This window comes from Panthera uncia, chromosome B4 (genome assembly GCF_023721935.1).
Source record: "Panthera uncia isolate 11264 chromosome B4, Puncia_PCG_1.0, whole genome shotgun sequence".
Classification (NCBI taxonomy): domain Eukaryota; kingdom Metazoa; phylum Chordata; class Mammalia; order Carnivora; family Felidae; genus Panthera; species Panthera uncia.
Genome location: NC_064809.1, coordinates 18,355,145 through 18,374,450, shown reverse-complemented (window position 1 = coordinate 18,374,450; position 19,306 = coordinate 18,355,145). Strand labels below are relative to the sequence as shown.

At 38.5% G+C, this 19,306-nt stretch overlaps 1 protein-coding gene and 1 pseudogene across 1 annotated transcript in view; both read right to left on the bottom strand.

Annotated features, from left to right (window-relative positions):
* The window catches only part of PLXDC2 (plexin domain containing 2), a 446,547-nt gene that overhangs the window by 175,771 nt on the left and 251,470 nt on the right, over positions 1-19,306 (bottom strand). The window lies entirely within an intron of this gene.
* LOC125920599 (uncharacterized) lies at positions 6,729-6,977 on the bottom strand (annotated as a pseudogene).

The following is a 19,306-nucleotide window of genomic DNA, read 5'->3' as shown; positions in this document are numbered from 1 at the left end:
TGAGGTTTTCTCCAAGTATATTCATGTATACACATGTCTTCTCCACGTATAACAGAATATAAATGTCTGTTCATGCCATTTTTGCTGTTTCCAGTTAATGTGGGGGGGGGGCGCAGAATAAGCCAGTATTTACATAATAGCTTCACTTGAATTTAAAAGCAGAGTTTATTGTTTAAGTTATGTTCTCTTATGCATTTCACAGATTTCATTTTATAATTAGGAGATAAATGTGTTTTCCAAAAATAAAACAGGTTAAGGGGCGCCTGGGTGGCTCAGTCGGTTAAGCTTCTGACTTTGGCTCAGGTCATTATCTCGTGGTTCACAAGTTTGAGCCCCATGTCGAGCTCTGTGCTGACAGCTCAGAGCCTGTAGCTTTCTTTGGATTCTATCCCCCTCTCTTTCTGCCCCTCCCCTGGTCGTTCTCTCACTCTCTCTCTCTCTCTCTCACTCTCAAAAATAAATAAAACATTTAAAAATACATAAATAAAACATAAATATCATGCCTATGAGCAACAGTGTTGAGGGAACCAAAGCTCATACGACATTTAACAAGGGTGATGAATCCTCTATGAAAATCTAATTTGCCTATAAAAATGTTTTGGAAACAAGACATACACTCAAAGGAACAGATTAGATTCACATTCTATAATCTACCAATATGCTCTTACATTCTCCTTAATTATAGTCTAATGTAAATAATGAGGGGGGCACCTGGTGGGTTCCGTCGGTTAATCATCCGCCTCTGGATTTCAGCTCAGGTCATGATCTCATGGTTCATGAGATTGAGCCCGTCTGCACTGTTGGTGCAGAGCCTGCTTGGGATTCTCTCTCTTCCTCTCTGTCTCTCTTCCTCTCTCCAAATAAATAAATAAACATTTTTAAAAAAAAGAATGAGGAAGGAGGAGGAAACCAGAATAAATATGATTATTTCTTTTTATGCATGAAATTGTTCTATACACGGAAGCGTAACCCAATGAAATATCTATTTTATTCCTAGATTTATTTGTTTTAGTCACGTAGCTATAATCTCAAGTTTATACATTATAAGAAGGAATGATCACATGGACATTGTATTAATTTCCTAAAGCTGCCGTAACAAACTCAATGGCTTAAAAACAACAGAAATTTGTTCTTACACAGCTCCAGAGGCCCAACTCTTAAATCAATTTTGTTGGGCTGAAATAAAGGTGCCGGCAGGGTTGTGCTCCTTCTGGGGGCTCAAGGGGAGAATCTGCTCCTTGCCTCCGCCAGCTCCTGGTGGCTCCAACATTCCTTGACTTGTGGCCACATCACTCTAGCCTCTGCCTCTGTAGTCATATTGTCAGCTTCTTCTGTCTATGAAATCCCCCTCTACCTTCTTCTTATAAGATACTTGTGATTGCATTTAGGGCCCATCCTGATAAATCCAGGATAATTTCCCTATTAAGAACCTTAACTTAATCACAACTGCAAAGACATCTTTTTCCCTTATAAGGTAACATTTGCTGGTTCTAAGTAATTAGAAACTGATATTTGGGTGGTCATACTTCATCCTACCACAGATATTAAATGTTTCTTTAAAAAAACCTGAGACACTCACTTCCCGACCTCCTTGTCAACAATCAACTTCTGTGAGACTGTATACAAAACCGGTTTCCAAATTTGAGTACCTCATAAGCATTTTAAACATCTTTCTAAGTTTCTAATACCTTTCTAGTCATTGCCATTCAACCAATATTTATTGAGCACTTACTATACTATGCATCAAGCACTGTTAATACTATAGAATTTTTATAAAAAAATATTTATCTAAGTACATTGGAATCTTTATTTTCAAAGTCAACAGACAAAAATTCAACCATTAACTGAGATGTTACCGATTATGAAGTTGACTTTTGGATAGAGCTTAAAGTAAACATGTTTTGATTTCTATCATAAGATCAATTTGAGGCTTAATTTTAAAGCTAAAAGCACTGCTCCTCAATCACATATATTGCATCCCATAGTGTATTACAGAACTACAATCTGAACAGACATCTATTCATAGAAAAGCATTCATTAAATTATCCATGTGTTAAATTCCCTAGAATATAATAGATGTTAAGTTTTGCTTGGTCAATATTTATCTAAGATTGCGGTTGGAGCTACAACGTTAGTTCATGCATTTGTCCAGCAAATACTTATTAATGGTCTTTACTATGACAGTTACTGGCCTAGGTGCTGGGCTGACAGCTATACCCTCAGGGGCTTGGAGGGGAGTGGAGGAGAAAGGCAGGCGATTGCAGGACGGAGGAATAAATGCTCCATAGTATGAGGCAAGGACCAGGTATGGAACCAGTGGAGGAACCAGTGGAGGAACCCTGATCTCAGTCTTGGTGGTCAGCGATGGCTTCTGTGAAGAAGTGCATCAAGCTGACACCTGAAGGACCAGCAGGGATAAGGCAGGTAAAGGACCTGAGAAGGAGAAGCATTTAATGGTCTGAGATAAGGGGACCAGGTTATTGGCACCCAGAAGTATTTAAGAATGGCTGAAACCTCAGTGTGGGAAGGGAGGGCAGAAGTGAAGACAGAGAATATGTGGAAAAGTTGTTGCACTAGAGAAAGTTTAAAAAGTACAATTGTCCAAGACTTGGTAATTACTAGATGTGACGAGAGTTAGTGAGAAGAGAGAAGTTAAGAAGGACAGCAAGATTTCATATCTGGACAAAGTAGTAGGTGGTGTTCAGTTCCCGGAGGCAGGGAACACAGAGGGAGGGGGGCTCTGGGGTTGAGGACGGGGTGTGGGGTGTTGAATTCAGCACTGCCTTAAGGTTCCTGTGGAGACTCAACACAGAGATGCTCAGAATGCTGATGGATATGTGTGTCCATAGAAGCCCCGGAAGCTTCTGGGTTGGACATATCTGTACACTGATGTTTCAAATCACAGAGGAACCGACAAAGATGAAGTTCACAAGGATACATTCATCCTGACTGCATCCCCGGAAGCAGAATGATTTATTACCTATTGCCTCAGGATACCATGTCTGAAGTTTTATTCATTAGACATTTGATTGAGTATTCTCGGAAAAAATTCTTCTGTATTAGATTTTTTTTTTTAACGTTTATTTATTTTGGAGAGACAGAGAGAGACAGAGCATGGGCAGGGGAGAAGCAGAGAGAGAGGGGGAGACACAGAATCCGAAGCAGGCTCCAGGATCCGAGCTGTCAGCACAGAGCCCGATGTGGGGCTCGAACCCACCACCCATGAGATCATGACCTGAGCCAAAGTCAAAAGCTTAATCGACTGAGCACCCAGGTGTCCCAAAATTCCTCATATTAGAAATTGTACAACTGGGGACACCTGGGTGGCTCAGTCGGTTGAGTGACTGACTTCAGCTCAGGTCATGATCTCACGGTTGGTGGGTTCAAGCCCCACATCGGGCTCTGTGCTGACAGCTCGGAGCCTGGAGCCTGCTTCGGATTCTGTGTCTTCCCCTCTCTCTGCCCCTCCTGCCCCCCTCAAATATAAATAAACGTTAAAAAATAAAAATATAAAAAAGAAACTGTACAGCTGGAATACCAGACTCATGATACTCCCAATATTGTTTAAAGGTATGCTTTTTCAACTAATGTTAACATGTGGTGAAACTTTACCTGTTAGAATCTGTTTTGGAGGGAATTATTTTCTAGGGTTTCCAATAAAATAGCTAAGTAGTGACAATTTACATTGAAATCATTCTGTTTTCAACATGTAGCATGTATATAATGTTTCTGGAATGTTCACAGGTATTATATTCAAGAAATCCACAACTCCAGAATTTCAGGACGTTTTCTGACTTTGTGTTTACCTTATTAATGAGTAACTCTATCAAGGCATTAATTATTGTTTAAATATCACATTGATGTAGCACAAAGGAGGGTGAGCCAGTGAGAAGAATGTATCCAGATGGCAAAGCAAGGGTAAACGCATACACCTGATGGTCGTTACAGCATGGAAATAGGAGAACTGCACAACACATCTTCCTCTGTATTTTCCCTTCCATTTGATACACTCATTCTGCTCATGACTGCCCGGGGCCACTTCTTGCTTGGATTTTGGCTTTCTCACCCTCTGTTGTCATTTCAGATTTTGTTGGTGAACCTAACCATGATGTCAGTTTTGCCTTTTGTTTTATTTCTTGTGCTAAATAGCTCTTGTGACTTGATTTTGGTAGAAATCATGCCAGAACTTTAAACAATAACCCGATATCCAGAATATATATATGGACTTTTTTTTTTCCTGTTTGCTATTTAATTCTCTTGCCATATTCCAAAAAAGTGATATAAGAATGGGAACGGAACCACCAGTTACGTCTGTGGGCACCGGGCACCCAGCACTTAGGTCAGCTGGTCTACCCAGTGGTGAAGGGTTGGCTGCATCTGCGGTGAGCCAACTTCCCTAAGGCTCAGCTGTGCCCAAAGCAACACTACTACACAAACCTCATGGTTTACAGGGTGTGCAAGTCGGAGGAACTTCAGGCTTCCCTCTTCCTTACCCACATGCAAAGGGTCTTGGAAAAAAAAAAGAAAACAATGGATACAGGGCCCTTGTATCGTTACCAAGTCAAGATGGAGACCATTGAAAGGTGGGACGCTCACAAAATGCATCAGAGTGCTATTTATCCTGTTTTTCTTCTACCAGTTAACTGCTATTCTCTCCTGGGCTCTCTCTTCACTCTTAATTAACTATTAAGTGTGATAGTTCTGACAATGCACTATCCCCCTCACTCCATCTCCTCATTTCCAGTTTTCTGTGTTGGCTCAATTTAACTCCCGTTGTATATTAACCAGACAGTGGAAATGATGACCGGGGCACAGCTTTCTATGTGCCTTTCACAATGCAAAAAAAGAAATAATCATAACCATTTCCTCCCCCAAATCTTCAGTGACCCTGCCTTAGTGGTTAACAAGTTAAACTCCATCCCTTCCTCACACCAAAGACACTTACATGTAGTATTTCTCACCTACCTTCTTGATCTTATCTCCAGGTGTCTTCTGCCCAAGTCACTGGACCACTCATCGCCCTCAATCCGTGTCACAAACATGGTACCTGACTTTCTACTTCCTCTGCCTGCAATTCACTTTTCCAGCTTCTCAGCTCACCCAAATCCTCCTCTCCCTTCAAGCTTCAAATCCAATCCTACCTCTTCCACAAATCCACTCATAATACATTTGGTAGAAATTGTTTGTTTGTTTTTGAAACCTGGGCCTTCACTGTATCTCTATGGGAAACAGATGAATTGTGGAATATTCCTTAGCAACTATAAAAAGCAGCTAACCTTTACCGAGTGTTTAGTATTTGCCAAGGACTAGTCTATGCATTTCATATGTATCATAATATTTAATTCTCACAACAATTTGTATGGTAGGTGCTACTGAAGTAGCCAGTTTACAGATAAGAAAACGAAGAGAGGAAGGTACAAAACTCTTTAAAAAAATTGTTTAATGTTTTATTTTTGTGAGAGAGAGAGAAAAAAAGAAAGAGAGAGAGAGGCCGAGGAGTGGGGGACAGAGAATCCCTTGCAGAGGCAGGACTGGAACGGAGGCCATATTACTCTATAGACATTGCACCATTAATGAACATATTCTGACGTCTACCATGTGGTAAATATGAATGGTCCACTATAGGCATACCATAATATTCCTATACAGGTATATTGTATACCTCCAGCTCTCCTGGAGACAGAGATCACCCATTTTAGTCTGCTTTACCAATCATGTCCAGCATGGTTCCTTGCCATAAGAAGGGAACTGCGGGCAGGAGAAGTAGAAAAAATAGCTAGTACTGACAACAGGTTCGCTGAAAGGTTGAACCTCAATAATTCTTTTCAACCCAGAAAAAGATCTCCCTCACTCATAATTTCACTTTCTTCTTAAACACAAGGCTATAAATTCTCATTTGCCTTGGGATTTTTCACTGAAAATGAATTTAATACGTATTGGAAACATTTAGCTCCTTCATTGCAGCTATATAAAGTAAGCATTGGCTCAGAAAGTGCAGCATTAGGAGAAATCTTTAATCTACACTTAGGGACCACTTGTCAGAAACAGAGTTAAAGTAGATTTGAAACACTTCCAGACCGCCTAGGTCCTCGGTGCTATGAAGTATTCAAATTTTCACTCTTTGACCCATTGCTGTTTAGATCATTTTTTGAAAATAATAAAAAAAAAGGAATAATGATTTACAGAGCCTATACTATGGGGATTTATATATTCCATTTCTTTCATTTTATACAGGCTAAAATGCAATTCATTAGCATTCGAGTTAAGGCACAGGAAGGGTGGTGTAACCAAATGCCATAACCAACAGTTATGTCAGAGGTAGTAAAGAAATCATTAACAAAAGGATATTAATGAAATAAAACACATGGTCCAATAACAAAAATGCTGCTTCTAGATGTCCACTACTTATTTTTGTTTTAAAGCAAACTGTAAATATACTTCTCTGAGTTTTAAATTATCTACTTCATTAGGTTAAGATACTACTTTCTCATTGCTACTGAGTGGCTCTTTATCAGGCATAGGGTGTCCAACTGCCAAGTATCAAGGTCAAGATACTTAAACGGTATGCACTGGGGAAGAAAAATCACTTGAGGTTAGAAAGTCCCGGTGACTGCATGATCATTCAGGGTTTTACACGTGTAGCTCAACAAACGACTATCTCACTGGACAACATCAGTTTTTATGGGTTGAAGCCACCCTCTGGCTAAGGCAAATGGAATGAAGATAACGGATTGTACTTTACTACATGGAAATGGACACCTTGGTGAAAATTTTAAAAATGATTCAGCAAACCGAACATTTTCGTGTTGTGTTTACTGTGAATAAATTATCTTAAACGATGTGAGTTATAGGTAGATTCTCAATATCTTCAAGCCGAGCAGCACATAGGAAGACATCTTCCTCAAGTCGAAGCATGGGGCTTGAGGGTGGGGTCTACAAATCTACACTTGATCTTAGCCAAAAGGCCGAGAAGCGATGGGGGGGTCTACAAATCTAATAGGTGGTTCCCAGATAAAATGCTGGGGTCCATGCTGGCCCCTATAGGGTGGGTCAAAAGGAAGCAGCTTTGATTCCCATCAGAAAGGCTAAGCCACGCACAGATGAACTAACAACCCAAAATAGATCGATATGTCATAAAATCCAGACCCCGATAATGATATTTTTTGATATCTTTTCTTTCTTATTTCTGCCTTTGCACCACGGGGACTCACAAAGTTCCTTCTTCATTATGAACTTATTCCCTGTCCTTTAAAATTTAGAAGAACTGTTTTTTTTTTAATATGCCCCTTTGCCTTGCATTTAGGGTACAAAAGGCTCTCGTACAGAACACTTCAATCTTAGAAAAGCCATTGCTTTTAATATAAGCCAAGTGAAAGTGGCGCGGTGGTTATTCAGACTGGCATTTATACGCCTTCTCTGCCTGTAGCTCTGGTGTGCCGTAGGCTCGCTTTTTCAAGGAACTCCTACAAATGTTGTTCACTTTCAGAATGACTTATTTGAATGAGGTGGTGGTAACAGATAGGGTCTCATGGAATCCTATCTTGAGAAAGGGAAAAAATAAAGTCTTCTCTGCTATGCCCTTTCTGAGATCTAATCCACATAGCATCTGACTATAATGTTAACTTGAAGTGGCTATCCAAAATTTTGCATTTGCACCCTGCTGAGGGGAGACCGCAACCTGTGCTTTGTTTTGCATTGGGAAAATCCTGATGAGACTATGCAGAAATCCCTTCTTTCCAAAAGAAAACAACATTAAAAAAGAAAAAAAAAAAAAAGAATGCGTAGGGGGGATAAATCACATTATAGTTTAGAGCACAGATTTGGGGAAAAGTTAATGAAAGACATCAGGCTCTATCTCTACATACTGCCAGACCACAAGAAAAGGGAGAAAAAGTACACGTCCCCAGTGAAAAACTCTAGAAGACAGACACAAAACAGAGGTGACATTGGGCTTTGTAAAGGCAACACTGTGCTCAGTAGTCTAAATCTTGACCTGTCAAACTATTACAAGAAAATAATTAGAGCCGCTACCTAGGGATGAGTAGTGACTTTTTTTCCTCTTATGGTTTATAGGCAGCTGTAGTTGAATTTATGCCTAAAACCTCTAATTGGTTTCTCCATGGTGCAAATAGAAAGATCTTTGCAAGTTCATTTTTACTATAGAGTCTCCACAGACCAGATATTACATAAAGGCAGTGTGTTTCTTAAAATGTGTATCGTCCCCTTAGCAGGCATAATAAATATGAGAATCACTTGGGAGTTGATGAAACTCAGATTTCTGGGTCCTGCTGACACAAAGCCTAATCTAGTAGGAAATGTGGGTGCCTAGCAGTGGCTGGGGATGGGGCTTTTAGTCCCCACCATCCACATCAGCTTTGCCTTGTCTAACCTGTAAGATGATAATTAATTAAAATACAAATCTTAGGGGTGCCTGGGTGGCTCAGTCGGCTAAGCATTTGACTGTTAGTTTCAGCTCAGGTCACTATCTCACAATTTCGTGGGTTTGAGCCCTGCTTTGGGCTCTGTGCTGACAGTGGGGAGCCTGCTTGGGATTCTCTCCCTCTTCCTCTCTCTCTCTCTCTCTCTCTCTGACCCCCTGCTGTACTGTCTCTCAAAATAAACAAATAAACCTTAAAAAATTAAAATAAAAATCTTACATGCATTTTGAAATGTGAAATGTTTGAAAATGCTGCTATTTTTATTAGAATGAAGCAGTGTGAACATTGAAATGCAAAAACGGTGTGCATACTTGCAATCTCAGCCTAAAGACCCTTAACTAGGCTCATCCCTCCCGTGACCTCATCTTCCAAGCAGGTGGTTGACGCTTTGCCCCTCCTACATGGAAATTCTCCTTTGGCCCATGTACACAGGTCTGACGCAGGGACCAGATGTCCACGTGTATAAGAAACACTCCAGGTAATTCCGAGGCAGTCTGCTACTCATTCCAACATTTTACCAGTTCAGCGGCACCCCCTGGCCAGGCATGAAATGTTGAAAAACACGATTCCAGTTTAGTTCGTGAAAATAAGACTTTTTTTTTAAAACAGAATTGAGTAACGGCTTCCCTCCCTCCTCCAACAGGCGAGAGAGCCTGGTATTCATGGTGGCAAACTGCATGAGAAATGCTGAGGGATCAGCCATTGTACGGACAGCCCATCACCTCTTGAGGAAGAAGAAAGGCACGCTTTTGCCTTTGACCGGAAAGGTGTGCCATCTGGACGTGCATAGAAAAGGCAAATCGTTTAAATATTCTGTGTCTACATAGAACAGACAAGCTCTTTCTTGGCCAAGGAGTACCCTGAAATAAGGAAGCCACTTGGACAATATTTAAAATGTCACCTATTTCTCAACAGAGATACTTTCACAGACCCAGAACTAATGTAATTCCTCACTTGCACCACTGCCTTCCTCAGCACCTTCCAGAGCTGGTCTTGAAATCCCTCCTTCTACGCATTCTTGACCGCATGCTAGATTGAGGTATTTGCCATTTGTTCCACGAGGCTGGTCCTTCCTTCTCTGCAATAGTGTATCTACTGAAAGTAGCCAACAGCTGTCTGTTGTCACGTATGCCTGTCCTTTTTGAGAAATCTTGTGGTCTGGAATTCATCCCTTCTGGCCTGCACTAGTCCCTGACACTATGCCTTCACTGAGAAGCAGCCACCTACCCACCTTCCACAATGTCTCGGTTAATGAGAATGCCTCTCTGCTTTGGCTTCAAGAACATATTACTGGCTCTTCTCATTCTACCACCCTGATGTAGCCAATCCTGAAACCCAGCCAAGCTTCTGCTTCCCAGAGGCTGGCTCCTGCTTCTTATAGTTTGGCTAACAGACAGGTTACTCAGAATTAGGACATTGCCAAGAACGAATCACACTGTTCCAGAAAATTTGTATTTCTGGAGTTGACTCCTGCCGAGTTTGAAGCCCAAAGTCACTAAGCCCTTTGGACATCTGTATGAGTTGGCTCAAGCTGACATAAAAAAAAAATACCATAGACTGGGTGGCTTATACAACAGAAATTAATTTTCTCATAGTTCTGGAGGCTGGAACGTCCAAGATCAAGGTTCCAGCAGGGTTTGGTTTCTATTGCGGGCTTTTTTTCCTGGCTTGTAGACAGCCACCTTCCCAGTAAGTCCTCACATGGTCTTTCCTCTGAATGTGCCCAGGGAGAAAATGAGCTCTCTGGTACCTTTTCTTATAAGGGCACTAATCCCATTGGACCAGGGCTCTCCTTTATGACCACATTTAATCTTAATTACTTCCTTAGAGACCCATCTCCACATATAACCACTCTAGGGGTTAGAGCTTCAACATATAAGTTTTGGGAGACACAGATGTTTGGTCCATAAGAACATCCCGATATAAAAGTGTCCCGGGCCACACAGCGAGGAATGCCACTGGTTCTGGCTTTACTCATTTCTAATTCACTTACCCTCTCTCACTGGTCTGCTCTCAAAACCTCAGAATTTCTTGCTGCCAAATCTGCAAGGCTTATGACAACAGGTGCAAACCACTTACATTTTCCTAGTTCTCCTTGGAAATACCCAAGAATTTGTTTCCAGCTTCTAATTATTACATTATTAACTAGATAGCTGCCAATAACATACAAATGTGTTGATTAATTAGACTGGGATATCTACTATTCTTAATATTACTGTAGCATTTAAACCAAAAATCACTAATATCCTTTTCTGCCCCTCTTTCACTGCCACATTCAGCAACTTGATATTAACTCAGGTTTATTCTCAGGAATGTTAGATATTAATCTAGAGTTGCGGTTTCTGTTTTTAGGATGGCATTACTAAATCCTTCAACAACCAATTTAAACAAATATTCTTTTTTTAAGTTTACTTATTTATTTTGAGAGAGAGAAAGAGTGTGCCACCTGGGGAGAGGGGCGGGGGGGGGAGAGAGGGGAGAGAGAGAGAGAGAGAGAGAGAGAGAGAATCTCAAGCAGGCTCCACGCTCAGTGCGAACCTGATACAGGGTTTAAACCCATGACCCCTGGATCATGACCTCAGCTGAAATCAAGAGTCGGATGCTCAACCAACAGCCACCCAGACATTCCTCACCAATTCTTCTATGAATCAATACTATTAACAGTTTTTTGTACATCCTTCCAGATTTTTCTACGTACTTGAAAGCATATATATGTTCTTCCAAATCATTTCAGAGGTAGTTTATGTGTGCATAAATACATACCTGTAAATGTATGCATGCATACACGTACATATATCGTGTGACACTGTTCTTCACCTTGCTTTTTTCACTAAGTCACAGAGAATAACTCACTCTATTTAAAGACTGCATGATATTCCATTCTGTGGGCACATAATCATTTAGATTACCTGTGCCTAACCTGAACATCTTTACGGATGGATATTCAGGTTGTTTCCAATCTTTAGCGATAGATATCCTTATACATTAATTCACACATGTGGGAGTGCACCTACAGGATACATTTTTAGAAATAGAAAATGACAATGTCAGGTATACATTTTATATTTTAATAGATAATAACACCAGCAACACTTGAGGGTATCTTTTTCTCCATACCCTAAAAAGTGTTTCTGATTTATCTAACTTGCTCTTTTAAAATCTCTTCAATCCACAGGAGTGGAAATTATATTATATTATCATAGTTTTACTTTGCATCTCTCTTATTGGGAGTGAGATTACATGCTGTTCCATGTTTAACAGCCACGTGCATTTCCTTTTTTAAAAATGAAATTTTAATTGAATTTAACTTAATTTATTTTGTTTTTATTTTAGAGAGAGAGAAAAAGAGCATGAGAAGGGGAGAGGGGCAGAGGGAGAGAAAGAATCCCAATCAGGCTTCATGCTGAGCATGGAGCCTGACACAGGGCTGAATCCCATGACTGGGAGATCTTGACCTGAGTTGAAATCAAAAGCCAGACGCTTGACCGACTGAGCCACCCAGGCGCCCCTAAACTTTTTACTTTAAGATAGGTGTAGATTTAGAGAAAAGTTGCGAAGGTAATGCACAGTCCATAAATAAACTGGACACCCTATTCCCCATATCATTATCACCTATTCATATGGTATCTTTGTCCAAAATCAATGAAACCATGATACGTGCTTAACCACCAAAATTATTAAGTAAACATACTCAGATTTGCTTAGTGTTTACATCGTGTCCTTTTTCTGTTCCAGATTCCCATCTAGGACATCATGTTACATTTTGTTGTCATGTCTCCTTAGGCTCCTTTGACTGTGAGAGTTTCTCAGACTTTCCTTTGATCTTGATGACCACGTCAGTTTTGAGGGGTACTGATTGGGTATTCTGAAGTAGGGTGTGGTTTTTCTCTGGCTTCTTTCAAGATTTTCCTATTTATTTATTTATTTATTTATTTATTTATTTTTCAGTTTAAAATTATATGCCTAGGTATGTTATTTTATTTGTTTGTTTTCCTGGACGGTGTTTGCAGAGTTCCTGGTTTGATGACTGCCATTGATTTTGGGAAGTTGTTCGCCATTTTTACTTTAAATATTTCTTCTTTTATGCTCTCTTTCTTCTCCTTTGAGATTACAATGACGTATATGTTACATCTTTATATTATTGTCCCACAGTTCTTGGATGTTTGATTTTTTTTCCCATTCTTTTTTTTCTTCATATTTCCATTTTTTTTTAATAACAGTTGTTTTAACGTTTATTCACTTTGGAGAGATAGCACATGGGGGGGGGTAGAGCAGAGAGAGAGGGAGACACAGAATCCAAAGAGGAAGATAGTTCTGAGCTGTCAGCACAGAGCCCAACGTGGGGTTTAAACCCATGGACTGAGACATCAGGACCTGAGCCTAAGTTGGGTGCTTAACCTACTGAGCCACCAGATGCCCCTTCATGTTTCCATTTTAGAAGTTTCTCAGTTTTTAATGGGCCTATGTCTTTGGGCTGTGACCTTCAAAGCGTGTTTCTAGTGGAATCATTTTCTCCTGCCTCCTGCTGTAGGCTGTAGCATTCCCAGTCTATTTCCTGGAAACCCTGACTCATGTTGACCATGTATTTTTATTTTCCCTTATGTGAGGCAGGAAGGTTCCAGGCAGCCCTAGTGAGAAAAATAAGTGTCCTCTAGCTAGGCTAAGGCCCTAGCAAAACAATCTTTCCCTGAAGATTAGGCCTTTGTTTTGGAGAAAGTTCTGCATGTATTTTACTATGATTCCTCTTCCTCTCTCCCAAAAGAGCCATGAGGGGACGCTTTTCAGATTTTCACTCTCAGAACCAGATAGGGCTCTTAGAGGTCAAGCCCATAGAAGCTGAGTAGCGCCCCTAACACTGCAGACTCCAAGAATTCCTTACTTTCAGGCTAATCCACACTTCAACTCTGGAAATTACCATTTAGGTGTTATTACCAATTTGTAGTGCCAGGGGCTTCTGCTCTAGGTAATCAGATACCCACTATAATCCCTGGATACACTTATCTCTCCAAATGGGGATGGTGATTTGTCCTGTAATCTCAGCTCTCTGTTGGGTCTAATGAAAGTTATTGATTTTCAGCCTGTGTAGCTTTTTCTTGTTGTTAGATTAGCAGTAACAACTTCTAAGATCTTTATAATGGGGAGCTAAAATCAGAAGTTCCTATAATTCCTTTTTAATAACCTGCCTCTGTCACTTGCTCACTGCTTAGTTTCCATATTTATCTTTTCCTTACACTACGTCTTTATATATTAAGGAAAATACCCATCGAATGTCAGGTGTGTTGCAAATATTTTCCTAGGTTGTTATTTCCTTTTTCTTAATTGTTGATGTTTAAATGCCATGAGTTTTTAATATATGCAAATTTTAACATATGTAGTTTGTATTACTATTTTAGTTTATGGTTTCTGGGTTTTGTATTATTCTTAGTAAAGTGCTCCCAATTTCAGAATTACAAAGTAATTCTTTCCAGTTTTCTTCTAGTGTATTTTATATTTCTGATAGAATAAATCAGTTTAATCTGCATAATATATTTCAAATCCTATGGAAAATAATAGAGTTTAGCGTGTAAGTAGCATTGTATATCAGTGGGAGAAATAAAAAAAAAATAAATAGTGTTAAATTGGTAGCCATTTACATTGAAAAGAAATCAGACTCCTATGTACTTTTTTTGTAAAGTTTATGTAGTTATTTTGAAAGAGAGAGAGAGTAGGAGGGGTAGAGACAGGGAAAGAGAGAATCCCATGCAGGCTCCAGGCTGCGAGCAGGGCTTGAACTCATGAAATGTGAGATCGTGTACTGAGCTGAAATCAAGAGTCGGCCACTTAACCGACTGAGCCACCCAGGTGCTCCCTCCTAAGTACTTTTTACAAAAATAAATATAAGAATTGAAATAACTTAATTTTATAGTTTAATTTTCAATTTAACATTTGGAAACTAGGAAACAGAAAAATAGCCACTCTTACTGCCACCATTACAGAACAACCAGCATTACCTTCCCTTCTGATTTACATGGTGTTTTAAAATAAATACTATTGTATGTGATTAAAATTTTATATCTTGGTTATCACTAAGTGTTCTTTCCATGTTAACACACAGTCTTGTCACTTTAAATTTTAGTTACATAAATGTCTTATTTTTTTAAACTCAATAGTGGTTAGGATTATATAATCAGTTTTATTATATAATTGCTTTTATTCAATTTTATCTAATGCTAAAGAAACAGCTTTAAAAACTTCTCCAAGATAATCTCTAATTATTGAGAATCAGAAAGGTCAAAAGTGAGAAGAGTAAATACTGTGTACAAGAGTGCACTGGTGTAAAGCTTTGGGGAGTAGCTGTGCTTTGAATGCATTTTTTAAAAATTTATTTATTTTGAGAGAAAAAGAGAGAGCACGAGTGGAAAGGGGCACAGAGAGGGAGACAGAGAATCCCAAGCAGGCTGGTAGCACAGAGCCCGACACAGGACTTGAACTCAGAAAACCATGAGATCATGATCTGAGCTGAAACCAAGATCTGGACACTTAACCGACTAAGCCACCCAGGCGCCCCCTTGAATGCATTTTGGAGGCAAATTGATAAGTTACTTAAAGAATTACCATTTTAAACAAAGAAAAAAAAAAAAAAGAACCAGGAGAAAAACAAAATGTCAGAGCTGAGCCCAACGACAAAAATTCATAAAGAGTAAACCCATAAATGGTAAATCTTATGCTATGTATATTTTACCACAATTAAAAAAATTAAAGGGTTTTTACTCTTTAACATTTATGTAATATATCTTTTTTTGCAAAATCTAGTTGTTCCAAATTCTCCTAATTTTCTATTTTTTCTAGCGTAATCTAAAAGTACTATGGATTTTTCTCTGCAAGTTATTAACTAAAATGATGCTTGCTTTTTAAAGTAGCTGTTAAAATTGATAATAAACCAATTAAAAGGTGTTTTTTTAAATCTTCTTTGCTTTCAGCAGAAACCTCTCATTTGAACAATAATCCAAGCAGATTAAATGAAAATATCTCCGTAGCCCTCCAGCTAGTCAGACCAACAATGTAATCTTAACTCACCATAACCCCATCAGAAATAGCCAACAAAACATTTAGAATTATTATTTTTAATACTATGTTTCAGCCTTACAGCTGCATCAGTTGAAGTGAGAACAAAGTTCTGAGCCGTTTTCACATTATATCTACTGTTTTTCTGTAAAGTATTAAAAAATAAGGAAGGATCCTAAAAAAATAAAGATTGGCATTGAAAGAACAGGCACACATAAAGGAATCTGTTTCCTAACTCAAAGGCAACACATCACACATAAATTTAAACAAATATTTAATTTTGCATTTGTGGGTGGGTCTTCAATACATTTTCAAGTTGCAATATTAGCAATTAGCAAAACCATCAGTTACCCATAGCTAACTTTATGCTTTGATGATCTGTCCTTAACATTCTTGTTATACAAAGGGTAGATTAAAAAGCATGTGGCCTGCTGATTATAATAATACCTGTTATCCAGTTACTGCCTATCATACCACAATTGGAGGAACATTTCAAGATTCTTCTACCTTGCCTTCCAAAATGGCTACATTTTGTGAGCCTTTCAGACACTCAGAGTCACAGAGTGTCTTTAGAGGAGATTCTGTACTGCAGTTAGAGGTGACAGATATACCTACGCTGATAAAGAGTACATCCCAAGTCATCAAGATCCTATTATACCTCCCACTCATGAATGGGTGAGCCAACCTTTAAAAGGAGCTGTTAGAGATAATGACAAGTTAGGTTCCTGAACACCCTCTGAGCTATGGATAATGTCATCAAGGAAAACAACAAACTACTTTAACAAGCAAGCACAGCTTTACAGAGGAGGTATTTTGTAAAGGATAAAAGAGAAAAGTTACATATAAAAAGGCATAGCAATAATAATAATGACAATAATAATAATAATGATATATGCTATTACTGTAGCATTTTCTATGAAATAGGTATTGATAACGTATTATTAGTTAATCTTGAACAAAATTATTTCTGAACTAGGTACTTTTATTATGCTATTTTACAGACTGGAAAACTGAGGCAAGAGAGAAAAAGGAATTTGCTAAAGATCACAATAGCTATCACTAGTTTGACTTATGAACCTATACATTCTGGTTCAAATACATTTATCTTAACCTAGATGCCAGATTGTTTCTCCAAAAAAAACTGAATTTCAATTGCTGGCTTCAGGAGGAATTAAGGGAGCTCTTTTGAATTTATTCCTGAAATGGCTGGAGTCCAAAAGTTAGTTAGTCCCACATTGCTCATTATTTTTTCCCCTTCCTTACCAGGATTGGACAATGGAGCAGCTGCTGTATACTGCGACTTTATTAATTAGTTACCTAGACTCCGTTTGTTTTCAACTGGGTGATCTATTTGAGCATCTGTGCAATATTGTTATTTTTCTGAATTATTGATGCAGTGACTAGGACAGGATGCAAGCAAAATATTTGTTGCCAATGTTTCAAATAAAGTCTGGATCCCCGAGAGGATACATGATGCTTTTTTCCAGAGGCAAATGTTCCTAAGTGAATGTCTAAGCAGTAGTGATGTGTGGACTCCTCTGTGACTGTTATGGCAAAAGAAGGCGCTAAACCTGGAGAATGTGCTTTTCACCCACACTTTCATCCTGGCTGATCAACCTTCCAGATTCCTGTCTGCAATCATGACTTCAGCATCACGCATCGATGGTCCTCTCCTTTTTGTTTTTCTATAATTTTCTTCCTTTGTTCTACCCATATTTCTGCCTCTCGTATTTCTCTTACTCATTGCTATTGACTCAAGTCTATCTCCTGGGTGGTCTCTCTCCGGATCTCCTAAGGCTCTAATCTCCAACCACACTTACCCTCAGTCCCAAGAAGCCAGTGCTAATGACGTGTGACGTGCTGATGCATAGGAGAAACAGAACAGCTTCAGAGCATGCAATTCATCAAGCCACAGGGAAAAGAAATGTAATGTTGGTGCATCTGCTGCATCTACGTTTGGACACTAGACAGTCTGGGGAAGAGTTAATCATCTAGGAGGGCTGCTGACAATGAACTCGCTCAGGTTTTCTGAGGTATTTCACAGAAAATCATTTAGATACAGCAGAGCAGACATCACGAAACTTATCTTTCTGTTCAGAATCCCTTGAGCCCTTGTTTGTTACTTTAAATTAATGAATCATATGGGATGGATTTACTTTTGTCCAGCATCCATCCTTTCAGTACTTTCCCTCCATGCATCACACCTCCAGAAACCCATAACTTCTGCTTTCTCTTAATAATAATAACAATAGTAATAATAATACTAAAAGGCAAATAACTCCACATTGACTTTTTTGCTAGATTCAGAAAGTTAATAGATGCATTCTGTTCTGTCCTCTGAGGTTATATATTTGAAAGACGATGGGGTTGGTATTTATAAATCGATCATCATGAGTAATAACTAACTCTCTTCCAGTCTTAGAAAAGCTTTTATAACTGTTATTAATCAAGTCCCTCTAAAACGCATGAAATATTACTTGGGACTGCAATTAAAATATTACTATTTGAAAGTGGGAACAAAAAAGAAGCTGGAAGATTTGCTAATATACTTCTGGAAAACCTAATCAAAACAATTTGCACTACATTTTCATGTTAAACCTCTTTTATTGGGTACTTAAAAGTGAAAAAAAACCCCACCCAAATGATTATAGACCAAATTTAAGAAATTAGTCTAAATTTGAGCAGTTTTTTTGTGGGAAGGGAACAGGTGGAGTTGGAGGCAGGGAAAGAAGGAAGATATATATTTTACTTTTGCCTTTTGACTTTTTTACTGCCATGCACTGATTTTTCGTATATTAAACACTGATTACATAATGAAAATTTTATATCTTATTAGTTACCATACGGCAAATGAAATAAAATAGATCTAAAATTCAACACCTTCCACTTAAACAGTGCTGCATGTCAGTTAATATCCAAAAAAACTGGAAAAAGAAAGATGTGTGAATACAACTGTTTCGTACCCTGAGAAAAAATTCTAAACATTTTTTTTGAATTGAACCTCCAATTAGAAATTCATGTAGAAGGAAAGGGAGGGCAAATCCTTCATTCAGTCAAGGTAAGTAATACATATTCATCATTATCTTTTAAATTTATATCATCTTTGGTTCCTGATCTCATGTGCAACTGTCGGCAATTCCACACACAATTTTAATTATGAACCGGCATCTGTCTACGTACTTAAATTCTGGGGCCCAAAATGTCTGGATATTGTCAACCCTTCTCTTTCCTGTTATTTAAAGTACCTCTTACCCACCCCTGCCTTTTCTCTCATCGTAGTTTTGGGTTCCCATGATGGGCTCATGAAAAAAATGTCATTATAAGTGGTGGTCACAGGAATTAAAAATCAAATCGCCATACTTAAATCTGCTTTTTGAAACACTTAAAATATCACCTTAGTAGCCTAATAATAAAAAATAACCAATTAGAGTATTAGAGAGAAAATGAAGGCAGTGTGATATGCCAACAACACAGCTTAGTGGCGCCATTAATGGAAATATTTTTATGAGATGCACAAAACACTAGTTTTTTAATGCCTGAAATATTTATATTCTGAAGTATTTTTGAAATAGAAAGATAAATGAATGCTTTCAGATTCTGTTACCAGTGAACCAGAAAATAAGATGGTGTTTCTAATTCACTTTGTGCGTTATTTGTATGGATGACTGAAGCTTTTGAAAATTAAAATGCTTAATAAACAAAGATTCATTTTTATAATTTATAAATGAATGGTCAAAGCTTAAGTTTTTGTTTACATTTTTTGCTTGAAACTTAAGTTTATTCATAATGAAATATGTATATTTAAATACAAAGACGGGTCACAA